The sequence below is a fragment of the Drosophila suzukii genome, chromosome 3 (assembly GCF_043229965.1).
Source record: "Drosophila suzukii chromosome 3, CBGP_Dsuzu_IsoJpt1.0, whole genome shotgun sequence".
Classification (NCBI taxonomy): Eukaryota; Metazoa; Arthropoda; class Insecta; order Diptera; family Drosophilidae; genus Drosophila; species Drosophila suzukii.
The window spans coordinates 40,842,776-40,860,952 of record NC_092082.1 but is presented as its reverse complement, the minus strand read 5'-3'; the positions used below and the strand labels follow the sequence as shown (position 1 = coordinate 40,860,952).

Here is an 18,177-nt window from a genome sequence, read left to right as displayed (position 1 = left end):
GTGTCAGCAAAACGTTAGCGGGGCAACGACTCAAGTGGTCGTTGCCCGATTTTGTACATTGTTTAGATTGCAACATAATTGTATCCGTATAAATATGAAGTGGCCGCCCCGTCAGCGTACCAATTCTAGGGTAGCTCTGGGTGGCTTGGCTGGGGGGTCGTTACCTACCGACTGGTCGGTAACTCCTCCCCTCCTGGATTGAAGTGACGGCCACAGTGATGGTGTGGATGTCACGAAACTCGGCTCTGCTATGGTGGAGAATATGACCTTCTTCTTCATGTTGATCAACAAGACTGATACTACGATTCCGAATAACAATAGTAAATATACCGCTCCAAAATTGGTAGTTGTAAAATTTTTCCAATAAATGATCGAGTTGGAAGCATTGATGGACCTTAGGTTTAAATTGTGTAGGTTAATGTCTTCGATATGGTCGGTGAAGTTAATGTTCTGTATAATTGGAATTGTAACGTCTATCTTCTCCTCGTATAGTGACAATTCTTTGTCATAGGGAATTTGGTTGATGGATACTTCGCAGTTTTTGAACGTCACTAGAGCAGATCCCTTTATAGAGAATTTCGTTGTACAATTTGATGCAATGGTAGAGTTGACTGTGTTAAAAATTAGGATGTGTCCTGGTTCTATCTCCGTTATTATTTCTTTGTTTCCTACATCCTTGACTTTACAATTGGCAGCATTTAGCGTGAATATGCTATTGAGGCACTCGGTTTCAGGATTGTCTCTGATTGATACCAAATTTTCGCAGATATAATGTTTATCTACCCTATTACATTTGTTCATAAAGTAATGTACGTCTTTAGCATCATGGTATGCCATATACTTAGGTAGTATTAAAAATTTTGATTCATTAATAGGTAAGGGGACGATGTGTGAAAATTGGTACACGTCCTGTTTAAATGTGGGTATCTTAATTCTAAAATTGATCTTAATTCCGATCATGAAAGTATCTAATTCTAGTATGTCGAGAATATGTTCATTAGACAAATTACATAATTCTGGATCGTTTAACTCATGTCTGATTATCGTTAGTTCCTGTTCTGATACAATGAAATTGGGTACAATATTTAGTCTGGCAAGTAACATACTTTCTTCTATATTATTTAAATGATTAGATAATACATCAATATTTATGTTAATTCGTGATATATATTGCAGTGTGTGTGATATATGGTGTTCGGAATTTAAGTTTTTGAAAATCATATTCTTGTAGTTGTTTAGGTATTGGTTAATTATTTGTTGTTCCCTATTTATGTGTTCCGTAATATTGTTAAATCTCTCTTTTATGTCATTGTTGAATATTTCTTGTTTGTTGGCTTTTGCTGTTAGTTCTTTTTGATTGTTCGTGATCGTTTTGAAATTATTCTCGATTCTACGTCCGTCGTCTTCGTCTAAATTTCCAGTAACTATTTTTACGACTTTACCTAGTCCGTTTATTAGTCCCCGTCTTAACCTTTTCTTGGGTAATAACCTTTCTACCCTGCCTCTTAGCTGCTGAAGCTTCGTAGATAAGCTATCGATTTCGTTCTTTGAGTCGGTGTTTTCTCTCAATTGATTAATTGCTCTTTCGAAATTAACGACGCCGTCTATAAAATCTTGTAGATTAATTCTATGCGTAAGGTATTTGTGCGATTGTACTATTTTAGCTTGTCCCAGATTTATTTTGAGTAAAGGGGTGTCGTTTCCTAATTGTTGGACCTTTAAGTCCTGGGTTGCGATGCATGCGAATCTGTAAGATCAATAGGAATTTTGTTTGTTTTAATTCTGTTCTTAATTTTTGCTTTGTGTAACTTTTGTTTTCTGGTGGATATTAGTGTTATCTTGTTGTCTTTTAGTACTTTGTGTTCAGAGAAACGAGGGGTGAGTTTGTTTCTCCTGTTTTCTCTTCTGAATATTACATCGTCTGTTCTAAGTGAAGCTGGTTGCGTTCTATCTTTATTCAATTTGTCAATTGTATGGTTCATTTTTTCTTCTAGCTGGGCTTTTATTTTTTTATATAGGGTGTTTTGAAATTCTCGATTCGAATCGAAATACTCGATTTCCTTATTAAAAATGTGGGTCCTACCAGAGAGTAACTCAAAGGGTGTACATTTAGTGGCAGAATGTATACTGTTGTTGTAAGTGGTTAGGGTTTCAAATAGCATTTCTTCATGATCCCGTTCCAGTTTATTAGCCTTCCTGGTCTCGTAAATAATTCTATAAATTTCTGTCAGAGAGGAATGCAATCTTTCCACGGGAGAATTACTTGTAGATTGCTGGAACGATGTTACATGAGTGACAATATTATATTGTTTACAAAAATCAGTGAAAATCTTTCCCGAAAATTCGGCGCCCTGATCAAATATCAATTTTGTTGGAATACCCACAAAACAAAAATAGTGTCTCAAAGATTTGACTACGTTTATACAACTCCTAGCCGGAATTGTACACTGGTAGAAAAAACATCGTAAATGTCACTATTTCGCCAACGTTTCAACTATTTTTCCCAGCGGTTTAGAACCTAACATGAAAATCGTAAAAACAAAAACGTTAAATAGTTAAATACTTTTTGAATAATTTCGTAGTAAATCCAACGATTTTTTAATTTCGATCAAATATGTTAAAATAGTACAAAATAATTAAATTAAATATGTTCCATAGTAAAAAGTATTATATTTTTATATTTATTTTAAATATTTTCATATTTAGTTCCAGTAAATAGAACATTTCATTTGAATGGTTTTTATAGTTAAAACAATTATAGCCCGCCCTCAAACTCAGCATATTTTTATTTGGATTAAATAATTCTCATGTTTAAATCAGACTGGGATGAACTTTAATATAAATACAAATTTTATTTAAATTAAATATAATCCCCGTCAAAAGAACTGTACTTTATTTTTGATTTAAATATAGTATTTAAGCCATACTAATATGTTGCATATTCAATTTAAACCAATCAGTAGTTTAAAACAAGCGTGATTTATATTTAATAAAGACCCAAATAAGTATGTGTTTTTATTGAAAATAAACGTAAACATATAATCTAAACAATTGTTGCTTAAACTCTATTTTTTACCATGCTAACACGTCATCATTACTTTTGTTTTAAATACATTTGTACTTAACGTAACTCTTAGAATTTATATGATACATATATACATATACATATTATACATTATTATACATATTTTTTATAATCACACATTTTTTTTTGTTTTGCCACATTCGTACGCCTGCATGTGCGTACAAAACTTTCCTGAGAGTCATAGTAGTGTTAATTTCTTTCGCTTGTTGGTTCCTTTAATGACGGTCCACGAATTATTTAAGATGACAGATGTGAGCAATACGGTGTAAATGTAGTCCTTGTAATCTGTGAATAAGAATATGTTATTAGATTTTTGGTAATGGCATAATTTAGAAAAAGTCAGGCTTATCATAAAAAGATAAAATTTATAAATTTAAAAAAATTATACATTACCAAGTGATACAGTTTTCTGAACTGTCTTCAATAGTTTAAGTCGCTCTTTGTTTTGCATTTGCTCTTCGTAAAAGCAAAAAACCTTTTCCTTAAATGGGTCCCATATATAAAATTGCTTCTTTCTCAGGGTACAATATGTTGAAATAAATTTGTATCTATAAAGAAAAAGGTAATTAGTTTTATAATAAGTTTCGAGTAGGTGTTCTTATATAAAGGGATTTAAATAAGACAAAAATAATTAAAGAAACCAAAAAATATTGTAAAGAAATAGATGAAACGACTGCGACGCCACAGAACCGAATGCAACGGCAGCAAAGCGTCTTTTTTGCGTCTTTTTAGTGTTTTCCTTCTCGTGCATTCTACTCCTTTTATCTAGTTTGCGCGCGTTTTCACATAATTTCCTTTCATATTCTTCATTTCTTTCGCGTATTTTTTATCCACTTCATGTTTATTACCCAATCGTATATATTTTATTGTTTTTAAATGTAATTTTCTTTTGAGCTTTGTTTATTTCGTTAAATGTATTACATATCTAAATTTTCACGAAATAAGAACGCGCACAACAAAGAAGAAACTCAAAAAGGAAAAATGCGACAAAAAAAACGTGGACATGCACATGCCTTAATATTAAGTAATTATTGTATTTTTATTTGACTCACCTTTTTTCTGTACTTTTCACTTTTTTATTACACTTAAATGAACACTTGCCTATCGAACTCTATTAATCACTTTTACATCCGATCAGGAGAACCGCTTGCTTCGAAGTGATCGCGGGATTCGGTACAAAACGGAGTGTCAAAATAATTCGTATATACATACATACATATGCATGTGTGCAAAAAGGACGGACTAATTCTGTCGCGTGGCGTTACTTTACAGTAGAGGTCAAAGTAATGGGGAAGAAAATAAGAAAATATGTACAAATAAGTCCTTAAGTTTAATAACTTGTATATATCAATTTAGAAATATTTATTTTATTTTATTATATTTATATATTATAAGAACATATCTTATTGTCAAAACATCGGTACACAAGAAATATTTATGTTCTTATGCACATACATATTTCCTTGACCGCCAATGTACAAATGCGAATAGAAGAAGAAGACGCGCTTGCGTTTGCCGTTTTGCTTGTTCATATTTGTCTCTAATTTGTCTGAATGTATGTATGTAAGTATGCACATTGTGCCGTTGGTTTTAGTTTTTGGTTACGGCCCAGCGTTTACAATGCACGCACATTTTTTCTTTGGCTAAGCATGTTTTTGTACTTTTAATAATAAATTACAAAGCCAAATCTTATGATAATTGTCATGGAAATAGAAAGAGGCTGCCGGTGGTTGGCCATCCGTAACTAAAACCCTTTTCTTTAAATATTATTTTATTATTTATTTTTATATTATATTATATATTATTTTTTATTTTATTTATATATATTGTTCTTTTGAAAATTACTAATAATTTAAATTATGTTGTGTATATGGGTCACAAACTTATTACATATACATACCTATGTAATTTGATTTATAATTTACAATTATTTGGTCAAATACAAATTTTGAAAACGTTCTATATTCAAAATAAAAGAGTAATATTCCGAACAAATTGAAAAAGTATTTACTTGAAATATAAAAAACCATCAAATATACTATGAATTGAACTACTTTTTATAATAGTTAAAACCAAGATGGCCACATTGGATTTGAATGTGACTAACTTTTTTTTAAATAAAAATCACTTTGAATTGAATACTTACATATTTGACATACGGCTTAAATATGTTTTTTATTTAAATGAAAGGTTTTAATATTTAATATGACTATGCATGGGAGTAAAAAAAATCAAATAAAAGTATATTTGATTTCACTTCGTGTTTTTTCTACCAGTGTATAGGCGCTAGCATGTTTTGAAAACTTGTCAATCAATGTCAGAATTGTTTGACCATTAATAGTGTAAATATCCATGTGTACTATCTGTAATGGTACTTCAGGAATTTCTGTCTTTTGATATATTGGTTTTGGTGGTCTTCTATCATACTTTAGTTTTTGACAAATATCGCATTGATTAATTATTTGAGTAATTTTCTGTTTCATGTAGGGAAAATAGAGTGTTCTTTTTAAATGGTTTAAAGTTTCTTCAATTCCACGATGGTTGTTTTTTAGGTGATAATCCGTAACTACTGACTGTTGTTCCAGTGTAGTAGTGACATCTGTTAAAAGATATTTGCATCTGATTATCTTGTAGTTTTGAAAGTACTTAAGATAGGCTTCCTGTATTAACTTGAAAATGGAATCCGTGGCGAAAATGGCGTGTATTCTGCTGAGTGCTAGGATTTCTCGTAAAATGTCAGTAATCCCGTCGAGGTCAAAACTAACTTTGGATGTGGTGCGCCTGAACTTGTTTTTGAATAGGATGCAATTTCTTGTTTTTTCCTCGTTACCTATTTCAAAAATGTACTGTGCCCTAAATTCGTTCAAAGGTCTATCTGAAATAATTATGGATTTTGAATTTGTCAAACTGTTAGGTAAAGAATTAGATATGCAGTTTGTCTGTATTTCTACACGACTTAACGCATCGGCCACGACGTTTTGGGATCCCTTCTTGTATACAACTTCATAGTCGTATTCCAACAGTTGCAACTTCCACCTGACCAATTTTGAGTTTGGTTCTTTGAAGTTCATCAACCAAGTTAAGGGTTTGTGATCGGTCACTATCTGGAATTTTTGGCCGAAGAGGTAAGGCCGAAAATATTTGGTTGCCCAAATGATAGCTAACATCTCTTTTTCCACGGTCGAATACATTACTTCCCGATCATTGAGCGTCCTGCTAGCGAAACATACTGGTCTATCAGAACCCAGCGTCCCTTGCGAGAGAACTGCACCTATCGCCACATTGCTGGCGTCTGTGGTCAAGACGAAGGGTTTGGTAAAATCAGGATATTTCAAAATAGGGTCATTACAGAGTAGAGTTTTGCAAGTATTGAACGCTTCTTTGAACTCCTCGGTTGGTAATACCGGGGCTTTTCCTTTCAACTGTTTGGTCATGGGCTTGGTGATTTTCGTGAAGTCTTTAATAATCTTCCTATAATATCCCAAAAGACCCAGAAAAGATTTAATTTCCTTCCTCGTGGTCGGAATTGGAAAAACCTTTATGGCCTCAATTTTCTTGGTGTTCGGTTTGATCCCGTCTTCTGTAACTATGTGTCCTAAATATTCTATTTCCTTGCGTAAGAATTCGGACTTGTCCGGTTGGATTTTCAAGTTGGCCTGTTTTAGTCTGGAAAATACGGATTCTAGGTCGCAGATATGTTCTTGTAGAGACGGTGAGAAGACTATAATGTCATCTAAATATACTAGACAACAATCTCCGTTCAGGTCCGCTAACACGTTGTCCATGACTCTTTGGAAGGTCGCTGGAGCATTAGTCAGACCGAACGGCATACGAACGAACTCGTAATGCCCTCCTTGTGCCGTGAAGGCTGTCTTTGATATGTCTCTTGGCTCCATCTCAATTTGATGGTAGCCACTAGCGAGATCTATGGCTGTAAAATATTTGGCTCTGCCTATTCTATCTAGAACATCGTTGATGTTGGGCATAGGATACCTGTCCTTTACTGTCTTTTCGTTTAATTTCCTGAAATCTACGACCATTCTCCATTTCTTTGTTTTGGATGCGTCTAATTTTTTTGCAACTAGGAAAACTGGTGCGCTCCAAGGCGAATGACTGTGCCTAATTATGTTTTGATTTAGAAGTTTGTCTATTTGATTTTGGATTTCCGTTGATTCGATGGGACTGAATCGAAACGGCCTGCAAAACACGGGCTTGTTGTCCGTAATTTTGATTTCATGTTTTACTTTGTTCGTGAAGGACAATTTGTCTCCTTCGTGAAATACCAAATCGGCAAATTTGTCACAAAGTTGAGACAACTGTCTTTTTTCTTCCTCATTCAGATGATCTGTTCTAATATTGTGAAATCCTGAGGAATAATGTTCCTGACTGTATTCAGGGTTATCTGGCATCGCTTTCATAACTATAAAGTCGTCCTCTTCGAACTTGTTTACTTGTAGGCTTGAATCTAAGCAAAATTTTTTTGGCGAGACAGAAAAATTATTGATTTCGATTTTGGCAAGGTTATTGTGTGCGGAATATAAGCCCGGTGTTATGAAGAAGTCTTGTTCCATCTGAATGTGGTCACATAAAAATGGGCCTTCTTTAATGCTTACATGCACCGTAATTAATGCTTTGGACTCCTCCTCTATTTCATAAATTTCAGAAGAGCGATTTGGTACAATATATAGGGGAATTTCGAATGCTGGGGTAGTGAAGGTTCGTTGCGCAATATCAATTCTTGCTGGGAGTTGTGACAGGATATTCATGCCAATTAATCCGTCGAAGAATTGGTTGAAGTCAAATATTAGAAAAGGGAACTCCCTGACGTCATTAATTTCCTCAAATATGGTAAATACAACCATCTGTTTAATCGAGTGCTCGGAAAGTACCGTTGTGATCTGAATTGGATTATCTAATGGGACTCTTTCTTTATCTGTTACGAATTTAGGGTCAATGAAAGAGCCCTCTGAGCCTGTATCTACTAAAAATTTTAAATTCTTTTTGTTTTGAAATGAAAGTGTTACGTATGGTAAGTCTGCCTGTAGCCTGTATTTACTCAGGAATCCTTTCGATGGCTCGAGGCTCTTGACTGAAAATTTGGCTCGTCCACCAGATTGTGTTCAACTTGTGTCTCCTCTGCTTTATTCTTTGTCTCGATATTGAAAAGTCTCTGTCCGTTCGATTGAGCCCTATTATTATTCGAAGAATTTCTCTTTGCTGCGGCACTCGATGTGCTTGGGACATAGTCGCCTGCTGTAATTTGTGGGAAATTATTGTTACGATTGGTATTGTAATTAGTTCGGTCATACGAAGTTCTATTTGTTCGGCCATAGCGATTATTATCTCTATTTTGGTATTGATTGTAATTTTTATATTGATATTGATTCGAGTATTGATTTGGGGGAAAACGATCGTTTTGCCTATTTGGCTGCCTATTCTGCACACTGTACGTGGCATTTTCCGCAAAATACAAATTTCTTTCTTTCATAGCCATATCATAAGCTTCCTCCAATCCTGTTGGTCTGAAAGCTCTAACTATGGCGCTCAAATTTCCTCTGAGCCCTGCGAGGAACGCTGATAAGCAAGCTTGAGACACTACCCTTTGTCTAACTCTAATCGCGAGTTGTTCAGTTTCCTCATTATCGATTATCCTGAACAATGCTAGTTTAATTTTTGTGATTTGATCATAAGATCTTTGCAAGGGTAGCTGTTTATGTTTCAAATTATAAAGCTCTGACATGAGGGTATCCTCGTCCCTCCTGTCCCTGCAGTGCCTTATCAGTGCATCCTTAATATCGTCCCAGATAAGTCTAGCTCCCTAAGCGATTACTGCCTCGTTTGCTTTGCCTTCTATCTTTTGTCTAATTGCCCTAAGAAGCATCTGTCCATACGGAGTCTGGTCCGTACCCCTAATCATTAGAATTATCTCTTCCACATTGTTTATAAATTCGTTCAAAGCAAAGGGGTCCCCAGAGTAAGGAGGTAAGAAACGAATAACGTCTGGAATTTTCATAGAAGCTAAAAAATCCGCATGATTTACAACCGCAGAACTAAGGTGAGATGGTGAAGAATTATTGCTCGAGTCCATGGTCGCAGGTAAGGGTGTAAGAATGACAGCGAATTTCCTTCAGTTGTCTGGCTATTAGTGGTCTGTTTTTTACTAGCTCCTCTAGTGGTGACTTTGTTTGTAGGTAGCAAATTCCTAACTTTCGCAATATTAGGCATTAAATTAATTTATTGTTACTTTTAGGGAAAAATAAAAAAAATTGCTCAGTGTAAGGTGTAAAATATGCTTAAAAATATCGTGTCGTATGTACTTAAAGTTACTGGTGTTGATTTGAAGCTTGGCACTTCCTCTCCCGGTCCAAAGTTCACGGGAGAGTCCAAAGTCCGGTGGAGGTCCGTTATCCTGTTTTGCACACGGCACTCTTGCCTTGCCCGCGAAGTCTCCATTCTCTCTCGTTCTCCATGCTTGGTCTCCAAACTCTCTCGCTCTCCGTCCTTGGTCTCCAAACTCTCTCGTTCTCCTCGCCGCGCCGTTACTACGCAAATTCGCCGCGTATCTGGTAAGCGGCCGGCCATCTGCTGCTGGTTCTATTTGTGGGGAGTTATTCAACTCCTCACATTCCCCCCTTACTTCGGGAAACATTTAAGACTGGTTCCTACTCTCCGGCGTTTCCTTGCTTATCCTAGCCTTTGAGTCCTTGTGATTCCCGCGGCGCTCCCTCGTTGCTCCCTCGATGCTCCCTCGACGCTCTTAACTCCCTTGAGTTTCTACAGCGGGGGTCATCCTCCTCGTAGCAACTTTAAATCTCCCGCGCCGATATTTCCTGTGTTCCCACTGGGACATCGATACTCCTGGGCTATCGATCCCCAGCTCGCTGCTCATTGCTGCGTCTTACTCCTTTCCATGTTTTCCTCCGCCTGGTCACACCATTCGTGCGTGATCGATATTTATTCGCATATCGATACCGACGGTGCGGCGTTCCCACCTGCTCGTTTGCGATATTTCCACCTTGGCCGATATTTCCATTGTCGTGTGCCCATCGATCGCACTATCGTCCAGTGCCAATCGATCGCCTATCGAGGCGCCCCCTTCCCTGGCTCGTGGTGATTTTGCAACTTTCATACTATGAAATTCATAGGTAAGTTTCTTTTGCATTTCCTTCACTCCTTTTCATCTCATCCTTTCGTCCTCTCTCGCCCTTCACTCGTCCTCTGTTGGCAGCATCTGACTCCACATTGGCAGCTTTTGAGAGCGGTTGCGGAGAGGACTTCGCATTCGCTTCGCAACCAGGACAGCCGGTAAGTATTTATGATGTCTTTCTGCTTCCTGCATTAAGCCCCCTTTAAATTTCAGGTTGCTGGTGCGGCCTATGCATGCCCCGTTCCTTTTCTTGTTTTAAGTCAACTGTTGGTGTGGTGCGTGTTTCTGTTTTTTTTTGTGACCAGCTGGCTACGGTGTAGATCTGATTCTGCACCGTCCTCCCCTTTTCCTCGGGTAACAACTAGTCGAGCTCGTCCGGCGCATTCCGTATAGAATCTCCGGATGCGTCTGCGCGTCTTGTGTTGCTTGTCTCCTTCCGCGCATACTCTCTTCTACGTAACCCGTATCCTTGTGCCGTTTTGTAAGTGTCCCTTCCGCCTGGCGTTATCGCGGATGACTCTGGCAACTGCCCGACGCTGAATCCTGTTGCCTTGCGGTCGGGATCACCATCCATCCCTATCCACGTCCTTGTGCCCTACCCTTTTGGTTGAGCTTTCTGCGTGGCGTGTGGATGACTCTCGCTTCGGCCTGACGCCTAATCCTGTGGCCTCGCAGTCTGGATCAACGTGTGATCCTTATCCATGTCCTTGTTCTATCCTGATTGTCCTTTCCGTGTGGCGTATGGATGACTCTCGCTTCGGCCTGACGCCTCGTACCCGTTGTTAGACATCTGATGTTTCTGCTGTCTGCTCGTTTACTTGTTGCTTGAGCTCGCCAACGTGAACTGTCTTTTCTTTCTTCGACTGTGTGTGGCGAATTTTGCAGATCACTGGAGAGACGAAATCTACAACCTGGTAGGGGCCATCGTACCTCGGGGCTAGTTTTGCAGCGAATCCTTCAGCCGCTTTGGACAGGTGATGTTCCTTGGCCCACACTATATCGCCCACCGCTGGTGACCATTGTCTCCTTCTCAGATTGTAGTGTCTGGCTTGGTCCTGGGACGCCTTTTCCATATTTCGCCGCACGATCTCGAATACCTCTCTTAGTTTGTTGGCATTTTCCTCAGGGGTCTCCGTAGCTCGTCCAGTTCCTAGGGTTTCCTTATCGTATAGGCTGCTGGGTAGACGTGGTTCCCTTCCCTGGGTAAGAAACGCCGGTGTATGGCCGGTGGATTCCGATGTGCTCGTGTTCACTGCTAGCATAATCTCCGGCCACTTCTCGTCCCAGTTTCTCTGGTCCTGCCCTGCGAACTGCGCAATCATGGTCTTGACCGTTCTGTTTGCTCGTTCGGTCGGATTTTCTTGTGGTGTGTATGGTGCAGTGAACTGTTGTCTGATACCCATCTCGGCCAGAAAACTCTTGAAGATACGGCTTGTAAACTGCACTCCGTTGTCCGTTATGACCACCTTCGGGACCCCGTACCTTGCGATTATGCGCTCCCTAAACGCCTTCTTGAGCGACTCTGCTGTCGCACTGCGTAGGGGCACCAGTTCCGTCCATTTCGAAAACCTGTCTATCATGACCAGCAGCATTTGGTTCCCGTGCTTAGATCTTGGTAGGGGTCCAACGAAGTCTGCACATACCGTGGCCCATGGTTCCTCCGGCACTTGGGTCAACATCTTCCCAGCCGCCTGCATCTGATTGGGCTTAAACCGCATGCAAATCTCGCATTTTCGTACGTGGGCTCGGGCGTCTCTATGCATGCCTGGCCAGTAGTATCGGGCTGCCAACCGTGCAATTGTCCTTCGGCTTCCTACGTGTCCCGCGGACGGTGCGTCGTGGATTTTCCCTCAACACTGTTTCTCGTAGCGACTTCGGGACGCACATCTTCCATGACGCGACGTCTTCACTGCCTGCTCGGTGAGGTATGTTTCTGTACAGTGTCTCACCATCCATAACATAGTCCGGGTACTTCTGCGGTTGGGTCCTTATCTTTTCGCCCATGTCCTTGATCCAGCTGCACTCTCCTGAGGTTATTGTTGCCGATGCCTCTTTTACTCCTCGTAGCGTCTCTGGTAGTGGTTGTCTTGATAATGCGTCGGCCACCACGTTTAGCTGGCCCTTTCTGTACGCTATCTCAAAGTCGTACTGTTGTAGCTCCAGGGCCCATCTGGCGATCCTTCCTGAAGGGCTTTCGATGCTGTTGAGCCACTTCAGGGCCATGTGGTCGGTTACTACCTTAAAGTGGTAACCTTCCAGATATGGCCTGAGCTTCCGGATCGCCCAGACGATCGCCAAGCACTCCTTCTCCGTTGTCGAGTAGTTCTTTTCCGCGCCGTTCAGTGTTCGGCTCGAGTAGGAGATTACTCTTTCGCCCTTTTCGGTGTCCTGGGTCAGTATCGCTCCGATGCCGTAGTCGCTGGCGTCTGTTTGCAGGATGAAAGTTCTACTGAAGTCCGGGCATGCTAGCACTGGATCTGCCACGAGTCTTGCCTTAACCTCCTCAAACGCCATCTGGTGCTCTGGTGTCCACTCCTACTTACTGCCTTTGCGCAGCAGGTCGTTCAGGGGTTTGACGATTCTGGAAAAATCTGGTACAAACCGGCGGTACCACGACGCTACTCCTAGGTATTGCCGGAGCTCTTTGACAGTCGATGCCGGTTCTAGTTCGGCGATGGCGGCTACTTTTTCTGGATCTGTTCCTATTCCCTCGCTAGTCACTCGGTGACCCAGGTACAGCAGCTCCTTTTTGAAGAATTGGCATTTTTCTGGATTCAGCCTCAGATTTGCCTCCTTTAGACGCCGGAACACTTCCTTCAGGTTTCTTTTGTGTTCTTCCAGCGTGCGACCGATCACTATTATGTCATCCTGGTAAGCGAATGCGTGAGGTGACATCTCGGGGCCAATTACTTGGTCCAAGACTCGCTGAAACGTTGCCGACGCCTAGTGAAGTCCGAACGGCATTACCCTCCACTGAAACAGACCTTTGCCTGGTACCGTAAATGCTGTATATTGCCTGCTACTTTCTTCTAGTGGGATCTGCCAGTATCCATCCTTCAGGTCCAAACTGCTGATGTACCGCGCTTCTCTTAGTTGATCTAGGATGTAGTTTATGCGGGGCATTGGGTAGGCATCCTTCACTGACTTCGCGTTGATCTGCCTGAAGTCGACACACAGTCTCCACTTGCCTGTCTTCTTTTTCACCATCACGATGGGGGAGCTGTATGGGCTCTTTGAATGCTCTATGAACCCCATTTGGAGAAGCTCGTCCACCTTTGCGTTGATTTCCCCTTGAATTTTTGGGTTCTTTGGGTAGTATCTCTGCTTGATTGGCTTGTCGTCCTTCATTTTGATCTGGTGTTCTGCCATATGCGATGTTCCCGACATTATGCTGAAGTCTGCCAGCTCTGTTTCAAGGAACGCTGTAGTATCGTCCAACTCGTTTACTTGTTGAACGACTGCTACTGATAGCTTCTCCTCGAGCCATCCATTGTGTCGGTTCCTTTCTGGTATTATTATTTCGTGTCCAGCACACCCTATCTCGGTTCCGACTTGTTTCAGGAAGTTCCATCCCAACACTAATGGATCCACTACCCCGGGTAAAATCAACAGGCTCATGGTCACTTGTTTGTTGCCGAATTCGACCCCCACCTCGAGCTGCGCATTAATTCCGCCGCACCTTCCATCTGCCAACCTAACTTGCCGTCTCGTCCTTGTAATCTTTCCTAGAGCAGCGATATTGTCCGCCAATCCTTCGCTAACGAAGCTTGCCGTTGCTCCGGTGTCGATTGTGGCTTTGTAGCTTTTCCCACCAATCATCACAGCTGCGGACAACTGCTGCTCCTCCTCGATTAGCTCGCCCGTTATTTTGGAGAGGTGGCATTGTGCGATCCCCGCTCGCCTCTCTGCGGCTGAGATCGCTGGCCATTTCCCGATCGTTGGCAGCAATCGACGCTCCTAACACCCACCTTGCCGCATATCCAGCAAAACAGCAGCCGCTGGTTACGACATCCTCTAGCCCAGTGTCCGTTCCCACCGCATTTCCGACAGGCCTCCTGCGGGTCTGTGATATGGGTGGCATCTTGTGGCCTCTGTGTGTTGCTTGGCGGCCTCCACAAGGTATTGTTTGGCTGTCTCTGTTGCTGTGGGGGTGGTGCCCAATGGCCTGGTGGTGACCATTGGTCGTTTCCTCGTGTGTCCTGGTTATCTTCCTCCTCACATCTCCTGCATGTCACCTGTGTTGGTGACGCCGACTTTGTCTTTGAGAACTTGTTCTCCTGTGCGAAGACTGCGTAGTCCTTGAACGACTCGCTGAAGCCTTGCTTCCTTTGCCGGACCTGGTCCGCCAGCCTGGTGAAGAAGTCTCTTGGCAGGAAATATGTGTGGAAGCTTTCAATGAATTCTGCCCATGTTCTCCATTGCTTATTGTTGGCGATGAACCATTTCAAGGCCCTTCCTTTTAGCAACTCCGGCATCGCTCGAGGGATCATATCAAGCTCCAAACCGTACGTGTTGGCGGACCATTCTACCTGCTCCAGGAACTCGAATGGTTTTTCCGCCCCGTCGAACCTGAACGACCATTCGCGGACCTGCTTAGCGACCTTTGCATAGTCCGACTGGCTTGGTCTTGGGATCAGCGCTGCTGCTTTATTTTCTTTGCTTGATTCTCTCCTGTGGGCCTCTTTCTGTATGTTGTCAACGCTCAGGCTTGCCACCAGGTTGTCCCCTTCAGCGTTCGTTAGCGTAATGCTTGGGCCGGCTCTGTCGTAGTATGTTGCCTCCAGCTCGGCCCAGATGTCGACGAGTTGTGGACCATTCTCTGTTTCGGAGTAGTATTCCGATAGTGCCTTCCTCATGTCGTCTAGACTGCCCTCCAGGGCGACATTGAGCCTCTGTGCGACATGGGCGAAGTCCTCCTTCTTGAGGCGGTAAATCCACTTCTTTCCCATTTTTACTGTGCTGTTCTCACTGTTGGGACAATCACGTTGGCCGCCAGATGTAACGAACTGATTTTGTATGTCTGCTCGCTACGAGATTCGTGCGGCTAGCTCAGAAGATTGTGTGTTCGTCCCACCAAATTTATATGACGTGATTGCCCGTAGATCAGTGAGAAAACAAAGTGTTCAAATGGTAACAGTGGGATTTATTCTCGTGGTATTGGTACAGCGGGTGTGTGGCTATGCTGGTTTCTGTATCTCCTTGTTCTGGTTCCGCCGGCTGCTGGTGCTCCTCCTTCTGGCTTCTCGACGCGTTGACTCGTCCTCCTCTGGATCCTGGGTCTCGGGACGCTCGTAGTGGCCGCCTCTGCTTGCTTGCCGACGCGTTGCCTCGGGGTCGCTTGTAGCGCCTGTGTGCCGCTCCACTGCCGAGATGTGGCACTTCCTCTTCACGGGAGAGTCCAAAGTCCGGTGGAGGTCCGTTATCCTGTTTTGCACACGGCACTCTTGCCTTGCCCGCGAAGTCTCCATTCTCTCTCGTTCTCCATGCTTGGTCTCCAAACTCTCTCGATCTCCATCCTTGGTCTCCAAACTCTCTCGATCTCCACCCTTGGTCTCCAAACTCTCTCGTTCTCCTCGCCGCGCCGTTACTACGCAAATTCGCCGCGTATCTGGTAAGCGGCCGGCCATCTGCTGCTGGTTCTATTTGTGGGGAGTTATTCAACTCCTCACAGACCAATGACCAATGAAGGAGAGCGAGAGAGATTGGAGACCAAGGATGGAGATCGAGAGAGAATGGAGACTTCGCGGGCAGAGCAAGAGTGCCGTATGGAAAAGGGGATAACGGAACTCCACCGGACTTTGGACTCTCCCGTGAACTTTGGACCGGGAGAGGAAGTGCCACATCTCGGCAGTGGAGCGGCACACAGGCGTGCCACAAGCGGCCCGGGAATCAGCGGGACTGCAGCAGTGGGCGGAGCATCGATTGAAAGCGGTACGTGAAGGAGAAGTGGGTCATCCAGGAGGCACGGACTTTGGACCCAGAGTGGAGAGATCCAGCGGGCCGTGCGCAAAAGGGAAATAACGGTGCTTGGAGGCCCTATATAAGGCCGCAGAGCGCTGGAAGCTGGATCAGTGGATCACGAGGAGTCAAACCTTCAAGATCAATTAAAGTACCAAATCAACAGTCAGTCAAGCAAATAATCTACGAGGGAGCTACAACCAAGCGAGTCGTCGGAAGCAGCGCCGTGGGAAGCATACAAGGAGCAAGATCGCCACGTCGAGACGTTCGGGATTAGGACATCAGGAATCTCCGAATTGAGACACAGGTGGCTGAGTTCTGAAAGGCATCACGCGGCTAGGTCAAGGCGTTTGTTTTCTAACTTTGTCACGACCACACCCTGGCGAGTCGCCCGGCGGGTCTGTCAGAGACAAGCAAAAGAGTTCTACGACGAAGAGCCGTAAGCTTGGGGAGGAAAGTTGTCTGCGACCCAGCGTACCTTGCCCGACCAAGCAGGACCTGGCGTGACGGACGAGCGGTAGATCGATTTGTGGTTTCAAGAGGCGGCAGCCTGGAGAGCCCTGCGATTACCGGCGAAGTTCCCGAGCAGCGACCGCCCAGCTCCCCGAGCGCCAGAACAACGAGATACTGGCCAGAAGACAGCGCAGAGGACATCGACAGCGACGCCAGCAGACATTTCCGGCAGCCACGTTACCATCGCCGCGCGGAGCTCGTTGGGGAGCGCAGGAGCGTCGCGGACGTCACGCATTAGGGTGAAGCAGGGTGGAACGTTCGTCTGCGCTAGGCGTAAAGCGAAGTGAACCGCTAGACAGCCTCCGGGCGGCAGCCTTGACTGTCAGCGCGAACTGAGCAAGAACCTAGCGGGACCGTCCGGGACAGAGCAAGGGACAGGTATTGCCTCGAAAGGCGTCAGCCTGGAGAGCAAGGCTTGTTCACCCTAGTCTGAGAACGGTGACGCTTCCCTAAGCCCACAAGGCCGAACTCTCTGCGGGTCTAAGGCGCAACAAGCGACCCCGAGGCAACGCGTCGGCCAGCAAGCAGAGGCGGCCACTACGAGCGTCCCGAGACCCAGGATCCAGAGGAGGACGAGTCAACCGAGTCAACAAGAGATACCGAAGCCAGCCCAGCCACACACCCGCTGTACTAATACCACGAGAATAAATCCCACTGTTACCATTTGAACACTTTGTTTTCTCACTGATATACGGGCAATCACGTCATATAAATTTGGTGGGACGAACGCACAATCTTCTGAGCTAGCCGCACGAATCTCGTAGCGAGCAGACATACAAAACCAGTTCGTTACATAGTGTAGAGTGTTTTCTTCGGTGCTGTATTCTTGTGGCATTTACCTGTAAGATAATATTATTTACTCAACTTCTTACATAAGAAAACCCTTCCATTGGTGAATGGTGGTCCCAAGATTTAAATTACCGACGTATATAAGAAAACAAGCAAAAGATTTCTTATTTCTCAACAAATTGTATATAAGGTGTACTGAAACCAGCCTTCAATGAAGTTCACTTGAATCACCTTGAAACTGAAACCCTTGCAAAACACGCGATGGGATTACAAGAATTGTTTCATAAAGTTTTTATTATATTAATAATATCTTCTCTTCTAATATTTTTTTTATTTTTATTTTTATTTTTTATTTAAAAACATCAGCGAGATCAATAACACAATTTGCCATAAATCGTGAAATTGACGTTCTGTAAAACACGCGATGGGATTGCAGAACTATCTCACGAATTTATATATATATATTTTCTTTAGATCTTTATTCTTCTTTCTTTTTTTTTTGCAAGTTAAGTCCTGCAAAACACGCGATGGGATTGCAGAACTATTTCACCAATTTATATTTTCATTTTTTTTTTGATATTTATTCTTCTTTCTTTTTTGTTGGTGAAGTCCTGCAAAACACGCGATGGGATTGCAGAACTATTGTATTTCGCCAATTTATATATTAATTTTTCTTTTAATCATT

The 18,177-nt window shown here is 42.8% G+C and overlaps 1 protein-coding gene and 1 long non-coding RNA gene across 11 annotated transcripts in view; one reads left to right on the top strand and one right to left on the bottom strand.

Moving 5' to 3' along the window:
- Window positions 1-18,177, top strand: part of l(3)80Fg (dnaJ homolog subfamily C member 16 l(3)80Fg) — a 554,754-nt gene that overhangs the window by 217,376 nt on the left and 319,201 nt on the right. The window lies entirely within an intron of this gene.
- LOC118879544 (uncharacterized) lies at window positions 2,980-4,350 on the bottom strand. Its single transcript, XR_005015907.3, has 3 exons — window positions 4,138-4,350; window positions 3,479-3,633; window positions 2,980-3,370 (listed from the first exon to the last, which is right to left on the bottom strand). It is a non-coding gene; the product is annotated as an uncharacterized lncRNA (long non-coding RNA).